Source organism: Mauremys mutica, unplaced genomic scaffold (assembly GCF_020497125.1).
Source record: "Mauremys mutica isolate MM-2020 ecotype Southern unplaced genomic scaffold, ASM2049712v1 Super-Scaffold_100199, whole genome shotgun sequence".
NCBI lineage: Eukaryota > Metazoa > Chordata > Testudines > Geoemydidae > Mauremys > Mauremys mutica.
The window spans coordinates 795,520-811,325 of NW_025423286.1; positions in this window are offsets into that span (position 1 = coordinate 795,520).

The window sequence follows — 15,806 nt, forward strand, 5'->3', positions numbered from 1 at the left end:
GCAGGTTGGCAGAGACCCTGGGGCGGGGGCGGGTTCACCTTCCTCTGCAGCGTGGGGCACGGGTCACTTGCTGGAGGATTCTCTGACCTTGAAGTCTTTAAACAACGAGTTGAGGACTTCAACAGCTCAGACATAGGCCAGGGGTTTGTTACAGGAGTGGGTGGGTGAGAGTCTGTGGCCTGCGTTGTGCAGGAGGTTGGACTGGACGATCATAATGGTCCCTTCTGACCTTAAAGTCGATGAGTCTATGAGCTCTGACACTGCAGCGTGTTTACCCCACGTCCCCCTTCCCAGCTCTGACACTGCAGAGCTTTGGCTGTGTCCCTGTTCCCCGTTCCCAAGTCCCATCCCCCCCCGTTAGCATGATTCCAATTTCCTCTTCCACTTCCTGTCTGACCCCAGTTTACACAGTAATATTCTCAGCTAGACCTTAACCAATCATTGTAACTAACCAATTCTAACCTATTGTAACAGAATTCTCTAACCAATTACATCCCACTCCCCTAATTAACTTACACCCAGCAAAATTAACTCGGCAGCAGCCAGAAACAATTAGAGAACCAGACAGATTGACAATAGAAAAGTGGGGGCCAGAAAGATAAACCCTACAGAAATGAGGGTTTCACAAGCACAACCATTGAGAAGGGATTTCTTGCCAGACCGGATGCTCCCTTAAGATCTGTTTCTTTATCTGCTGGTGATGGGCACTATCGGGACAGGATCGTCTTCCCAACAGCCCAACCCCACCTTAGTTCAGTGTGACGGGTTTGGGAGGTGAGGATGGGACCGTTCGCTTCCCAGCTTATGGCTGCCCCTGCTGCTTAGCCAAAGGCCTTCACCTACGAACAAGGCTCAGACTCTCCGAGGGAGAGAAGGCCCAGACACAGGCAGACTGGGATTTTGGGTCTTTGTTTTATACCCCTGTCACTAGCTAAGTGATAAAAATACACCTAAGTTCTTAAAGTCTAGGCCTGTACAGGCAGCCTGAATATCTCTATTCTAACAGCCCTGGGAAAATGATCTATTCAGGGTTGTCCCTAGACATTTTGGTGCCCTACACAGCACCCCCGTCCCCCAGCCCGAGCTGGCAGAGCGGAGCAGGCTGGGACCAGGTCACTCTACTTCCCGCCGCCCAGTAATTGCAGGGCAGGCCTGATCCCACACTCATAGGGCGGCGGGAAGTGGAATGATCCAGCCCCAGCCTGCTGCACTCTGATCCCAGCCTTGGAACTTGGGGGGAAAACACCCCCCAGCACTCACCAGTGGCGCGGCTGGGAGCTGGTGAAGCAGAGCAGGCTGGGGCCAGGTCGTTCCACTTCCCACCGCCCAGTGAGTACAGGGGGCGCCTGATCCCTCCTGCAGTCCACCGGGATGTAGCTCAGGGGAAGGGAAAGAGTGGGGGGGGGATGGGGTGGAGCAGGGGTGGGAAAAGGGTGGTGGGGGCAGACCAGGGGTGGGGGGCTGTGGGGAAGAGGCGGAGCAGGGGCAGGGGCAGGGGCAGCTTTCCTGGCCGGCTCAGCCAGCCGGGGGATCGAGTTCGCCGCTGGAGCAGTACACAGCTGCGTAGGGCACCAGGAAATTTGGGGCAATTTGGTGCCTCCACGTCCCTTAACCAGGCAGTGTCCCTGTAGTGTGGGCTGTCTTCATAGGTCCTTTCTCAATCTTTCTCACCCTCTTGCCTTGAGTCTCCTGTGTCTCTGCTTTCTAAGCACAGACTAACTCTGGCTGTTCAGAGGAGGGGAGGACCATGCCTATGCGTGGCCAGCAGACAGCGACAAAGACCCCTAGCCAGCCTGCTCCCTGCCATGCCAAACACCCACTGAAGGCCACCCACAGACCAGCATGCAGGGCGGCTGCTGATGCTCTGTGGCCAACATCAGAAGATGGTAGGAAAGCAGGGCCAGCCCCCGTGGTGGGGCCTCTTACCGTTCCCACTCCAGGTGTTCACTTTTGCAGTGGGGCAGGAGATTTTACCCCAAGAGGCTGTTCCCCAGCTGGCGAGAAGCAGAGAAACACCCAGGCTCCCAAGGCACTATGTAGCAACCCCCCTCCAGCACAGGGACAGGCGCACACTTGGAAGAGGGAAACTGCTCCACACGCTAGCCCGGGCAGCCGCCCATTTTCTTTGGCAAGTCAGGAAGGGCAAAGGCGAGACTGGAAGCACCTGGGGCTCATGCCCCAGCCTTTGTGACACCCAACCCCCAACTCCTTTCCTGGGGCTCTAGCTGAAGCCAGAGCATTAGCCTGAGTGGCCAAGAAGAGGTTCCAGCCCTGAAGGGAGCAGGACGTTCAGCCCAAAGGTAAAACTGCACAAGCACAACCACAAAGGGACTCGCACCCTCAATCGCCTGATCCGAAGTCAGACGCCTTATCCATTAGGGCAAGTGGTCACACAAGAAAAATCTCTCCAAGTACTTCTTTAAAGAAGACGGGCACTGTGTTTCTCAGACTCAGGTCATCTACTGAGGGGGGTTGAGACTCTCTGGGCACAAGAAGTCGAGATCCCAGCGACACGTGAGACTTAATTGTCTGGAGCCAGGTGCAGGGCTTTGGCAGGGAGGCTTAGGTAAGGGGGATTAGGGTGCAGCAGACGGACCGGCTGTCTAGGTACAGAGATTTAGCTGCACTGAGGCACAGGAGGGAGGAGGAATCCTGCTGATGGTCAGTGGCTGTGCAGAAAAAAGGGTGTTGATTCCCCCATCCTAAATGGGCTGGTTGGCTTGACCCTTCTCCCCTCTGCGGAGCGTGGTGGGGACTGCAGCTCACCCCTTGTGGGGCAGGAGGGCACAGGTGCAGGGTGCTAGGCTCCAATTTACTCGGAAAGCAGCTCCAGTGCGGTGGGGCAGGGCAGGGCAGGGCCTGTGGTTTACGTTCTGCGTTGCCTGGTGCTGGGCCATTGCACAATCCCCAGCCACGCCGCACAGCGCACGTCGAGAGGCGGTTGGGGGCCAAGCAGATGATCCAGCACGAGGGGGGAGAGGATGTGTGGTTGGGGGGAGGAAAGGCCTTGGGCTGCACTGGGGGAGCGCAGAGCAGGGGTGACACCCCAGAAACCTGCAACAAAGGGATGGACAGGTGGGCTGGGTGGATAGAAGAGGCAGCAAGCCTAAAAGGGGAGTGGGGTCTAGTGGTCAGAGCAGGGAGGGGGCTGGGCGCCAGGGACCTCTGGGTTCTATCCCTGGCTCTGGGAGCAGAGGTGGGTCTAGAGGTCATAGCAGGGGGACTGGGAGCCAGGACTCCTGGGTTCAATAGTGGCGGTTGCTTTTTCCTGTGTCTCCCTCCCTACAGATCCCAGCCCAGCCCCCTAGCAGAATCTGACTGGGGGAGGGGGTTGCCCTGCCACTCCAGACTCATGATTCGAACCCCTCTCACCATAGGCTCTGACATCACGGAATCTCCCCCCCAAGACAGAAAGTAGGAGCCCCTCCCCTCATGTGAGGAAGCTAGTGAGTTTCTTGGGGGTCTCTGGCAGAGGTGACGGCACCCACCAGACACCCACTCATGGTTGCAAGGAGACCCCCCTGCACAGCTCCCTGCTATGAGGGGCTGGGGGTGCCCAGCCAGGGTCAGGAGGTGAGATGGGGATGCAGTGGCAGGAAAGGGGCAGAGCTGGGGGTGGTGCCAGGTCTGGTGCTGGTTACACGGAGAAAAACCACACTGCTCCCCCATAACACACACACACACCTCCTGGTCTTGGGAGGGGAACAGGAGAAAGGACAAAAGAAGCAAGTGTCGGAGAAAAACCTCAGTTCTCGCTTTTTCTTTGGGTGCAGCAAAATCAAATACTTTATTATTTCTCTAGTAATTACAATAGAGGGAGGGAGGGAGTGCCCTAGGACACAGGGTCGCCCCAGTCCCGGACAGGTCTCTCAACTGGTAAACAATTACAGCAAGCCTTTATACCTTTGTTACAGACAATAACTAGCAATAATACAGACAATAAAGAGCAACAACTGCATTTTGTTTATACATAAGCCATCCTGCTATCTTGTTTTTCTCACTCCTAGAAGACACCAGTCTGCATATTTGGTTATCAAGTTGCAAGGTCGTAATAACTTTTTACACAGTTTCTTTCCCTCTCGCCTCACACCATCCTCGCTTCTGCAAGTCTCACGTCATTGGGGTTACAGTGTGGCCTGACTTTTGCTAACTATTAGCTTGACTCTTGCTAACTGACTGACAAGCATTAAGATCCCCTTTAAATCCTTGTTAATTCTTTCCCTGCTTCCACACAAGAGACAAAGAGAAAGGAGGGATGGAGGAAAAGGTGAAAGCAAAAGGACAAACCCTAATGTCCCCAGTGATTCTAAGGGACAAAATTCCAGGTGCAGAATAAAATTCTGCCTCCTTAAGCTCGTGTTTTCCATGCCTAGAATTCAACTGTCATCTGATGGATCAGAATAAACAGGTTTCAAACCTCAAGGAGGCTCTTACCTTCTAAACAGGGATGGCTGTTTTCTAGTAAAATCAGGAAAACGGAAGGAGAAAAGTCGAAAGAGGTTCCTCCTGGCGCTCACGTCCGTGAACCCGAATACTCTCTCAGTCCTCAGAGAGAGACCTGGAGAAGGAGACTTGCTGAAGCAAAGCCACAGGGGTCTCTGAGGTTTCCCTGGCCCCTCACCCCTGTCCTGCCTGGCTGATGTCAGCATCTCTCTGTGAGGTCACCACCTCCCCACCACCTTTGACCAATAATCTGAGGTCTTGCAAAAGGCCTTTGTGATGTCACTGCCACACCCCTCCCTTGCTGTGCTAATGTCCTGCCCCTGCCCAGGCACTGTGGAGGTTTGAGCTACTCCCTGTAGATCACCCCACTCAAGGAACGTTCGTTCTAGGAAGCAAGCCGGCTAGACAGGAAAACATCAGACGCTGCTCCCAATGCTACACTCAATTTTTCAGAAATTAGTCGACTTTATGGCCAGAAGGGACCATTAGAGCATCTAATCTGACCCCCTGCATATCACAGGCCTCCTGTATGACACAAGAGCTACTTTTGGGGCAAACACATTCCAGAAAGGCATCTAGCCTTCATTAAATGACATCAGGAGATGGAGAATCCACTACTTTCCTTGGTAGCTTGTTCCTGTGGTGAAACATCCTCGCTGATTAATTTTTGTGCCTTAATTGTAATATGAATTTGTCTCTTTTCACCTTCCAGCGATTGGGTCTTGTTATGCCTTTCTCTGCTAGATTAAAGAGCCCATTAATACCCAATATTTTCTCTCCATTAAGGCCCTTCAACACTTCAATGAAGGCACCTTTCAATCTTCTCTTGATAAGCTAAACAGGTTGAGCTCATTCAATAGCTCACTAGAAGGCATTTTTCTCCAGCCCTCAGAACATTTGGTGGCTCTTTGCTGCCCCAGCTCCAATTTCACAACATCTTTTTCAGATGAGGACACCAAAACTGGAGGCAGTATTCCAGTATCAGTCTCACTGATGCCGTATCACCTCCTATCACGTTATTGACATAATCTGTAACTGTATAGATCACCGTTGGGACCACTGTTCTATATTTGCAGCCAATATTGTAGAAAGGTTGTCGTGTAAGGGGTCTATGGAGAGGTTCTGATTGGCTGATTATAATGATGCTATCTCTAGATGTGTATCATTTCTGTAGTTGACGTTATGAATCTTGGCTCTGTGCTGCCCGTATTTCAAACTTGTGCTCTGCTTCCAGGAAACACCCCAGACAAGTTGGTGTCAGTTCTGTCTAGCCTGTTTGATGGCTCATTGTAAAATGTTGATGGCCCATTGTTAAATGCTGCTATATTATGATCACTATTTCCAAGCGGTCCTGTTATAGTTACCTCTTGGACAAGATCCTGCACTCCACTCAGGACTAAATGGAGAGTTGCTTCTTCCCTTGCGGGTTCTTGTATCAGCTGCTCTAAGAAACAGTCATTTAAAGTATCGAGAAATTTTGTCTCTGCATTTTGTTCTGAAGTGACATGTACCCAGTCAATATGGGAAATCTCCCACCATTATGGAGTTCTTTATTTTGATAGCCTCTCTAATCTCCCTTCGCATTTTATCCTCACTATCACTGTCTTTGACAGGTGGTCGATAATAGATCTCTATTGTTATATTCTTATTAGAGAATGGAATTACTATCCATAGAGATTCTATGGAACATGCGGTTTCATTTAAGATTTTTACTTCATTTGAGTCTACATTTTCTTTAACATACAGTGCCACTCCCCTCCCCACCCCCCGAGTATGACCTGCTCTGACCTTCAGATATATTTTGTACCCTGGAATGATTGTGTCCCATTGATTATCCTCACTCCACCAGGTTTCTGTGATGCCTATTATGTCAATATCCTCTTTTAACACGAGGCACTCTAATTCACCCATCTTATTATTTACACTTCTACCATTTGTGTACACGCACTTTAAAAACTTGTCACTGTTTATTTGTCTGCCCTTTTCTGATGTGTCAGATTCTTTTCTGTGTGAATGCTTCTCGTCTGATCTGGCCCCTACTTTATCCTCTTCCAGCCTCTCTTCCTGACTAAAACTAGAAAAATCTCTATCACTACACGCTCCTCTAAGAGAAGTCTCTGTCTGATCCACGTGCTCCTCTGCAGCCATTGGCTTCCCCTCCATCTCTTAGCTTAAAAACTGCTCTGCAACCTTTTTAATGTTAAGTGCCAGCAGTCTGGATCCACTTTGGTTTAGGTGGAGCCCACCCTTCCTGTATAGGCTGCCCCATCCCCAAAGTTTCCCCAGTTCCTAATAAATCTAAACCCCATCTCTCTACACCATCATCTCATCCACGCATTGAGACTCCGAAGCTCTGCCTGCCTACCTGGCCCTGCGCATGGAACTGGGAGCATTTCTGAGAATGCCACCATAGAGGTCCTGGATTTCAGTCTCTTTCCTAGCAGATTAAATTTGGCCTCCAGGATGTCTCACCTACCCTTCCCTATGTCATTGGTATCTACATGTACCATGACCACTGGCTCCTCCCCAGCACTACACATAAATCTATCTAGATGCCTTGAGAAATCCGCAACCTACGCACCAGGCAGGCAAGTCACCATACGGTTCTCCCGGTCATCACAAACCCAGATATCCTTGTTTCTAATGATCAGATCTCCCATTACTAACAGCTGCCATTTCTTAATGACAGGAGTTCCCTCCCCCGGTGAGGTAACCTCAGTGCAAGAGGTTACCCCAACACTATCTAGAAGGAGGGTCCCAACTATGAGAAGCTTTCTCTCTGCTCCCGTTGACTGCTCTCATTCCCTGGGCCTTCCATCCTCCTCAACAGTGCGGGGGGGCTGTCTGACCGGAGTTGGGACAATTCTATAGTGTCCTGGAAAGCCTCATCAACATACTTCTCTGCCTCCCTTAGCTCCTCCAGTTCCAACACCCTGGCCTCCAAAGCCTTCACACGGTCTCTGAGGGCCAGGAGCGCCTTGCACCAAATGCACACATACATACATGACATAAGAACGGCCGTACCGGGTCAGATCCAAAGGTCCATCTAGCCCAGTATCCTGTCTACCAACAGTGGCCAATGCCAGGTGCCCCAGAGGGAGTGAACCTAACAGGCAATGATCAAGTGATCTCTCTCCTGCCATCCATCTCCATCGTCTGACAAACAGAGGCTAGGGACACCATTCCTTACCCATCCTGGCTAATAGCCATTGATGGACTTAACCACCATGAATTTATCCAGTTCCCTTTTAAACATTGTTATAGTCCTAGCCTTCACAACCTCCTCAGGTAAGGAGTTCCACAAGTTGACTGTGCGCTGCGTGAAGAAGAACTTCCTTTTATTTGTTTTAAACCTGCTGCCTATTAATTTCATTTGGTGACCCCTAGTTCTTGTATTATGGGAATAAGTAAATAATTTCTCCTTATCCACTTTCTCAACATCACTCATGATTTTATATCTCTATCATATCCCCCCTTAGTCTCCTCTTTTCCAAGCTAAAGAGTCCTAGCCTCTTTAATCTTTCCTCGTATGTGACCCTCTCCAAACCCCTAATCATTTTAGTTGCCCTTTTCTGAATCTTTTCTAGTGCTAGAATAGTTCTTCTGCATGACATCCCAGAAGAGGGCTCTCTGAGTGGGGTCCAGCAGAGCCCACTCTTCACTGGTGAAATACAAAGCCACCTCGTCGAAGGTCACCAGCCCCTGAAAGAGCAAAAGGCCAACACTCAATACCTGCTGCCCCATTCACAGCCCCACTACTTGTGAGGAGAAGAGCCCATCAAAGGGAAGCCCTGGGTGGCCTGCAGTCAACAAAGTCCCACCCCCACCCTGGTCAGAGCATCCAGGAAACATCAGAGTGAGGGGACAAAGAGAGAGCCCCTTATCTCTCCCAGCAGATCCATCACACACCTACTAGCCACAGACTGATAGAGGAGAGGGAGCCCCTAGCAGGGACCAGGGAGAGCTCCCTGGTAGGAAGCCCAACACCCTCCTCATTGTGAGGAGCTGGATATGAAGGGAGGGGAATCTCCCCTAACCCTCACTGGTGGGTGCCCCCTTCATATCTCACAGCAGCCACTGGTTAGTCGGGTCAGGCTCCAGCACTATGAGTCTGGTCAGTTTTCCCAGCCCCATTCACGTGGGTTATTTTCTGCTCCACAGACTAGAGCATTTACACCTCCGAACCTCATGGGTCTGTTCCTAGAATCTAGGCCACTTATGAAACAACTCCCAGCAGGTTTGTCACACGCTGCCCTCCTCCCTTTCTCCACCCTGTGCATTTCCTGTCCTGCTCCAACCTCCAAACCAGACTATGCAAACCTTCCCATCTCCGCTGTATTTGCTGTCCCTCTTCCTCCTGTAGGAACCCACCAACGCCCCCCTCAAAAAATAATCCCTACCTGAGCTGGTTCCACTGCAGACATTTCTCTTCCCTGTGTCATGGGAGGATGGGATGAGCTGGAGAAAAACATGGACGTCATTCTGCAGCCTGGCAGGGCAAGAAGGGCAGTTGTGGAGGTTTCAGAACAGGCTTTAGTTAATTTCACATCACAAGTCCCCCAGGCCCTTTCCCTGCACACAGACATAGTAGACTCCGCCATGCTGGGAACATGCTTGATCTCTTTAATTACAGTGTAGACCTGGCCCCTCCTGCCAGGCTAAGCCCATAGAGAGATTTTTAACCTTCCTTCTCCCTCCCCGATCCCGTAACAAAGTCTCTGAACACAAGGCTAGAAAAGAGCAGAACCAAAGGAGTCACCGTGGGGGATTCCCTCAGACAGTGACCCCAGGGCAGCCACACCCCAGCAGGGGGAATATGGAGTCAAGAACTGGTTTCTCCTCTGTCTGAGCCTTTTCTTGTTCACTGGAAAGTGGTTCTGCCCAGGGATGCTGCAATACATGTGTCTGGGTGGACTAGAGAGCTGGAAATCTCTCCCCCCAATCATTTCTCCCACTGCCCCTTTCAGTCTCTCCTTCCCCTCTACTCTCTCCCTGCTCCTCTGGCTGGGACAGTCCCATTCCTGGAGGCTTTGATCTCCCAGGGCTGGATTTTCTCCTGGCAACTACTGATGGGAGGAGAAATGGGGGGGAGGGGGCTGTTTGTGCAGAATCACTTTCTTGCCAGTCCCCAGCACTTTCCCTGAGGTCTGTCTGTTACCTGGAGTCTGTGGTAGAATTTGTATTAATAGGGCCCAGGGCTGCCCTAGGGGGCTAGGACCAGCTGGAGAAAGTCATCACTTTGGCAGGGCAGAAAAGAAGCTTTAATTAAGGTCACTTCACAGCAGAGAGGCCCCACTGGGGGAACAGCAGCTGCTAAGCCTGGTCTCCCAGATCACAATGGAGGCTGCAGCGTCTGACCCAGGAAGCTGAACCCCAATATCCTGAGCAGAGAGGGACAGAGCCTTTGAGCAGCTTCCCTCCTTCCCCTACTGTCCATCTGGAGTCACTCCCTGTCTTTCCATGCAGTGACTCTGGATTAAGGATGGTCTCAATGAAACCAGATTTCAGGAAGAATGAGTCCAGAACGCTGTGGAAGGGACCATTGTGTGGCATTTCTAGCCCCCTTCTCACCTGCCTCACCCCCTGGATCTAGGACAAGGACTGGGGGGGGGGGGGAGAGGCAGCATGAATATTCCCTGCGGGACCAGAAGTTCCTGCAGTTTTCAAGAGGGGAGAAAAGCAAAATCTGTGATTTCACCTGACAGTGTTTGGTAAGTGGATAGAAAGTTACCAGGGTGAGGGGGCCTGGCTGGGGGCTGCCTGGCTGCGCTTGGAGCCAGGATAGTGGCACAAACTGATCTGGGAGCAGGATCAGGGTTAGCAGCAGCCCCCAGACACCCCCCAGTACCCAGAGCCCAGACACCCCTACAGCCCCAGCCAGGGTCCTGCCAGATCTTCCCTGGCCCCCAGTCCCCAGAGTCCCTGGCCAGGGGCCCCAGACACCCCCAGAGCCCCCACCAGCCCCAGGGAGAGCTGGACACTGGCGAAGGGGAGAGAAAATGGGGCACAATCGGGGGGGGGGGGACAGGGAACTTCTCAGGGGTTGGGGGAGGGGGGTCACCCTGGGGGCTGCTCGTGGCTCTCTAGGGAGAAAGGGGGCGGGGGGGGCGGGGGGTCCCCACGGGGGGGGGCAGCGGTAAATCCGAGGGGATCTCAGCCCCCCCCTTTCTCTCCCCGCTCCTCGGGGGTCACCGGCTCCCCCCCCCGGCCATGACCGGGCTGCACCGACACTTCCCCCCCCCCTGCCCCTTTCCCAGCCCCCCCGGGACCCCCCCGCCCGGCTCCACCCCTGGGACCCCCGCTGCGAGATGCCGGGTCCCCCGGACACTGGCTCGCGCCGGGACCTGGAGGCTGCAGCTCCGCAGCGGGGGCGGGGCCCAGGCCGGGCACGAGGGGGTTAATGAAGGGCTCTCCCGCCGCGATCTGCGCATGCCCAGAGCACAGCGGCACAAACCCTTCTCCGGCCCGGGAGAGGCTCCAACGGCCCCGCACGAGCCAGGCAGAACCGCAGCGCCCCGCGCGCGTTCGCGCTCCGGCTCCGCCTCCGCAGACGACGTCACTTCCGCTCCAGGGAGAGTCCGGAACTACATCTCCCAGCATGCCCCGGGGCGTTCCAGTCCTCCAGCTGAAACTGCGCATGCTCCGTGCGAGCCCCGCTGGGGGCGGGAGAATAAAGCTGCTGCTGCCGCCTGCGTGTGAGCCGGTGAGTGAGAGACCCCGGGGGGGGCGGGCACGTGACTCTGCCCCGGGGAACCTGGGAGAAGCCTCGGAGCCGCCTCGGCCCTGCTGGGAACGGGGGGATGGAGCCGGGGCCCGGCGGGGTATGAAATCGCTCCCCGTAGCACTGCGCATGCTCAGTAACAGCCGCTGAAGCCGCTGCCCTTCCCCCCGCCCGTATCAGCCGGAACGTTCCGCCGGGCGCTGGTTCCAGGGGCGGGGGCTGAGCAGGGAAGTGATGGGGGGGGTCAGGCAGCTGGAGGCGGGGTTGCCGGGGGGGGGGGCTAAAGGGCACAATCCGGGCTGGGGGGGGGGAGTTGAGCTGTGGGGCGGGGGGGGGGGAGTCGGGGTTTCACGGGGGGCTCATTGGGGCGGGTAATTTGAACTGTTTTGTGCAGCCAGGAAACACCCCTGGGTTGGGGTCAGTTCACTGAATCCTCCCGTGTTTGTGCCACTTCCTCCCACATACAAAGTCTGTCAAGTCTTCCCCCCTTCGGGGCCGGCTCCAGACCCCAGCGCGCCAAGCACGTGCTTGGGGCGGCGTCCCGCGGGAGGGCGGCAGGCGTCGGAAATCCTACAGCCGCCCCTGCCCCCCTTTCTCTCGTTATCGTATGTGGCCATAAAATCCAGGGAGATTCCCCCCAATGATCATCTCTCTAATCTCCCCCGATAGTGCCCTGGTCTCTCCATACTTCTCAAGTGTCCATTTAAAATCTCTCCGATGGGGGGTTCCCCGCCCCCGTTTTACCTGCAGCGATTTGCCCTTGTCCGGGTGGGAAATTGTTGCCCTGGGTCAGTCCCCAGCACGTGGCTGCCCCTGGTGTGAGGGGGGGTGAGATGCCGGTTCTCTGCCGGGGGGGGGGGGGGGGGGGGGGGACGGGAGGGGCATGTGTCCCCCATGGGGGCTGCCTGGACCCAGGTTTCCTGTTCCCAGTTACTGCCCCCAACTACCAACACAGTTGTCCCCAGTCACCTGCCCATCCCCCACTGCGGCCCCCTTCCCTCATCCAGGGACCTACCAGCTCCCCCTCCCCCCTTTGCCCTCTTAAAGCAGCTCCTCAAAGGGCTCCCTGCTGCCTGTGGGAATGGTGGGGCTGGGGGGAACCATCACTTTGTGTATGTGTATTGGATAGTAATATAAAATCCAGTCCAACAGTCCCCCTTTTCCCTCTAGTTATTTAACAGCAACATAAAATCCCCTCAGATCTCGGCGGTGTTCATAGACTATCAGGATTGGAAGGGACCTCAGGAGGTATCTAGTCCAACCCCTTGCTCAAAGCAAGAACAATCCCCAGATTTTTATCCCAGTTCCCTAAATGGCCCCCTCAAGGATTGAACTCACAACTCCAGATTTATAAGCTCAATGCTCAAACCACTGAGCTATCCCTCCCCCTTCTTTCATGTTATCAATTGCGTAGTTTCTGATATGTATTCTCTGCAAATCTAAAAATTATCCTAAGCCCCACTTTTTCTCTAATTGTCTATTTCTAATTGACTATGGCCTGAGATTTTTCCCTGTCTCTCTAATTATAAAATACTAAGAAAATCTCAGATTTACACCTTTTCTCAGATTCCTGAACATGGATATAAAATGTTGGCAAATGTTGCCCATTTTCTCTCTATTCAGTTATCAAATATTGATGTGAAACACTCAGATTTTACCTCGTATCAACAACTGAGATAAAATCCCTCTGATTTTCCACTTTCCTCTCTAAACGGATTTAATACCCATCAAATCCAGAGGCCTCCCCCTGTTTGGGGGATCAGTGGTTCCCAGCTGGTAACAGGAGAGTTGGCTGGACCCTTTTCTTTTCTCCAGCTGGCACTGGGTGAGGAGGTCACTCTGAGTGCAGCGTGGGTCCAGCAGTATCCCAAAGCCCATGACAAATGGCCTCTGGGAGGGGTTGCTTCCCGCAGTGCGAAGATGTAGCTAGTGACAGGGCATGGACCCTTCTTGCACTCCAGGCCTTCCATTCTCCTGTTAAAGCAGCACCCCCCAGGGATCCCTCTGCCCGGGTGACTGGCCAGCAGGGGACAGTGATAACTTTCTATCCACTTAGCAGACACAGTGAGGTAACACTGTTGCTGGGGTAGGGGATGGGGTGTCTGTGTGGGGAGATTGCAGCTGGAGCTGAAGGGGCATTGTGGGAGGGGGAGGCCTCTGGGTGACTGGGCAGGGGGTACCCTAATCAAATTGGTGGGTTCTGGAGGTTTAGGGGGAGGTTTCTGACGTGCCCAGCCCTGAGGCTGTGGGTCCTGGAGGTGGGTATCACTGGGGACTTGGTGGTGCAGAACAGTGAGGGTGGGCGTCTCTTGGGGAGGCGGGGCAGGGGGTTAGAGGGAGCCTGGTGCTGTGCCAGGGACTCAGTCATGCCCAATGCACAGACCTGGGTGGGGGAGTGCCAGGCGCTAGGTCGGGATGCCAGACAAGCAGAGGGAGGGGTCCCGTTGTAAAGCATCAGGGGGTCCCAGGCAAACGGCCTGGCAGGTCCTGCTGCAGGACAGGTGGGTGTCCTAGGCAGGCAGTAGGGAAATCCTGGGCAGGCAGTGAGGGACTGAATTCCCAGTGAGGGGTCCCCTGGGGGGTTGGTCCCTGGCTGTTGGGGGCTCTTGGTGGGGGGAACCCTTTAGGATTCCCAGCCTGCCAGTGATGGTCTGGTTGGGGTTCTCTGGACTCCCCTATCCTCTCCCATCCTGCCCCCTTTCTCTCTAGAGAGCAAGGGGTCTGTGTTTGCCTTGCATTGGCTTCCAAGGGAGGCTGTGGCATTTCATTCACTGGAGGTTTCTAAGATCAGGTTAGAGATACACCAGTCTGGGAATGTCTAGGGATACTTGGTCCTGCCTCAGCACAGGAGGCTGGAGTAGACGCCCTCTCAAGATCCCTTCCAGGCCTACACTGAAATATTTCTGTTTTGTGCTGTGCCTGTTCTATGCTGAGCTGTTTTGCATGGTGCCATTTGTGACTGCACCATGTTGTGTTGCATAGTTTTATGGTGCATTGTTTTGCCTCAGTGTATTTGGTGCCTGTGTCGTGCTGGTTTGAGTTGAGCTCTTTTTCATTGAGTAATTTGGTCCTAGGGTGTATTAGTTAGCATTGTGTGGTTTTCTTTTCCTTTGTATTGTCATTGTATGCTGTGGTTTTGTTTTTTTTCTGAATTGCCTGACATGTTGTGGGTTTTACTCTGAACGTTGTGTTTTATACGTATCTATTTCATAGCATCAGAGACATGTAGTGCTGGGCAGGAGCTCAAGATGTCATCAAGTCCAGCTCTCTCTGCGGGGGCAGGACCAAGTCTACGTAGATTCCCTCTGACAGAGCTTTGTCCTACCTGCTTGTCACGGAGTCCCCGGGCGATGCTCTGGAACTGCTCCTCACGAAGCCAGGCAGGACTTTGGGGAACCCCCTCTCCCTCGGAGCAGACTGTCTTCAGGGTAAGAAGCTCCCACAGCTTCACCTCCTGGGTCTCTTCTTGGAGCATTCAGCATCCTCTGCCCCTCCGTGTGCTTCCCACAGCGAGTCCGCCCAGGCGGGGTCCTGGGGAAGCCAGAGGGTCCTGCCCCCCCACTTCACAGTCAGACGTGACTCTCAGCCAGCCAGTAACACAGAGGTTTATTCGATGACAGGAACACGGGCTAAAACAGAGCTTGTAGGTACAGAGAACCGGACCCCTCGTCCGGGTCCATTCTGGAGCCCAGTGAGGCAGACCCCCACGTCTGCCCTCACGCCTCGTCCCCAGCCAGCTCCCAAACTGAAACCCCCTCCAGCCCCTCCCCCTCTGGGCTTTGTCTCTTTCCTGGGCCAGGAGGTCACCTGATCTCTCTGTTCACCTTCAGCCAGCCCCTTGCGGGGGGAAGGGCCCCAGCCATTTGTTGCTAGGATACAAAGTGTCGGCCATTTATGCACAGTGGGGACTTAAGAAATGCCTAGGGGAAACTGAGGCACGCACACAGTATTCAGAGGAAACATTAAGAACAGCCCCACTTCGTCACACTGCTCTTAGAAACTTCCAGGGACAGAGACTCCACAGCCCCCCTTGTAAGACTATTCCCGAGCTGAGCTGCCTTAGCTCTGGGGACCCCCCCACAGATTTGAGTGGTGAGCAGCTCTGGAGAGAGAGGAGACCCCAGTGAGTGGGCAGCTGGGTCAATAGCCTAAAGTTGGGAGGTGAAACATTGACGTGTCCAAGGTCACCCAGGCTGCCCTGACCGAGCTAGAAATAGATCCCAGTTCTAGTGCCCCCGTACTGCTGGTCTGGGCACTGAAGGGCTCTGCCACACTGGGGTTTTAGGCAGTGGTGCAAACTCTTAGTATAGACAGAATTTACACCGGTGCACTCGGATTGGCACTGGTGCACCATGTCCCAGTTTGAAGGTTTGGGATGTGGGGGGACAGTGATGTCTCTGAGGCCTGGGGCTGGCTGAACAGTGCAGCTGGTAATGGAGGGGCAGCAGTGAGGTGTATGAGCCAGGACCACAGCCCCACAGGGCTGGACACTCACTTCTCCTGACCCAGGACACCCCCCACCCCCAGCTGTGTGCAGGGACTGCCTGTGCATCCATGGATAAACCACCTCTTCCTGCAGCCTAATACAATGGGGTCTGGGACCTTTCCAAGCTGCGGGTGATGTGGCTAAGGCATTAACGGG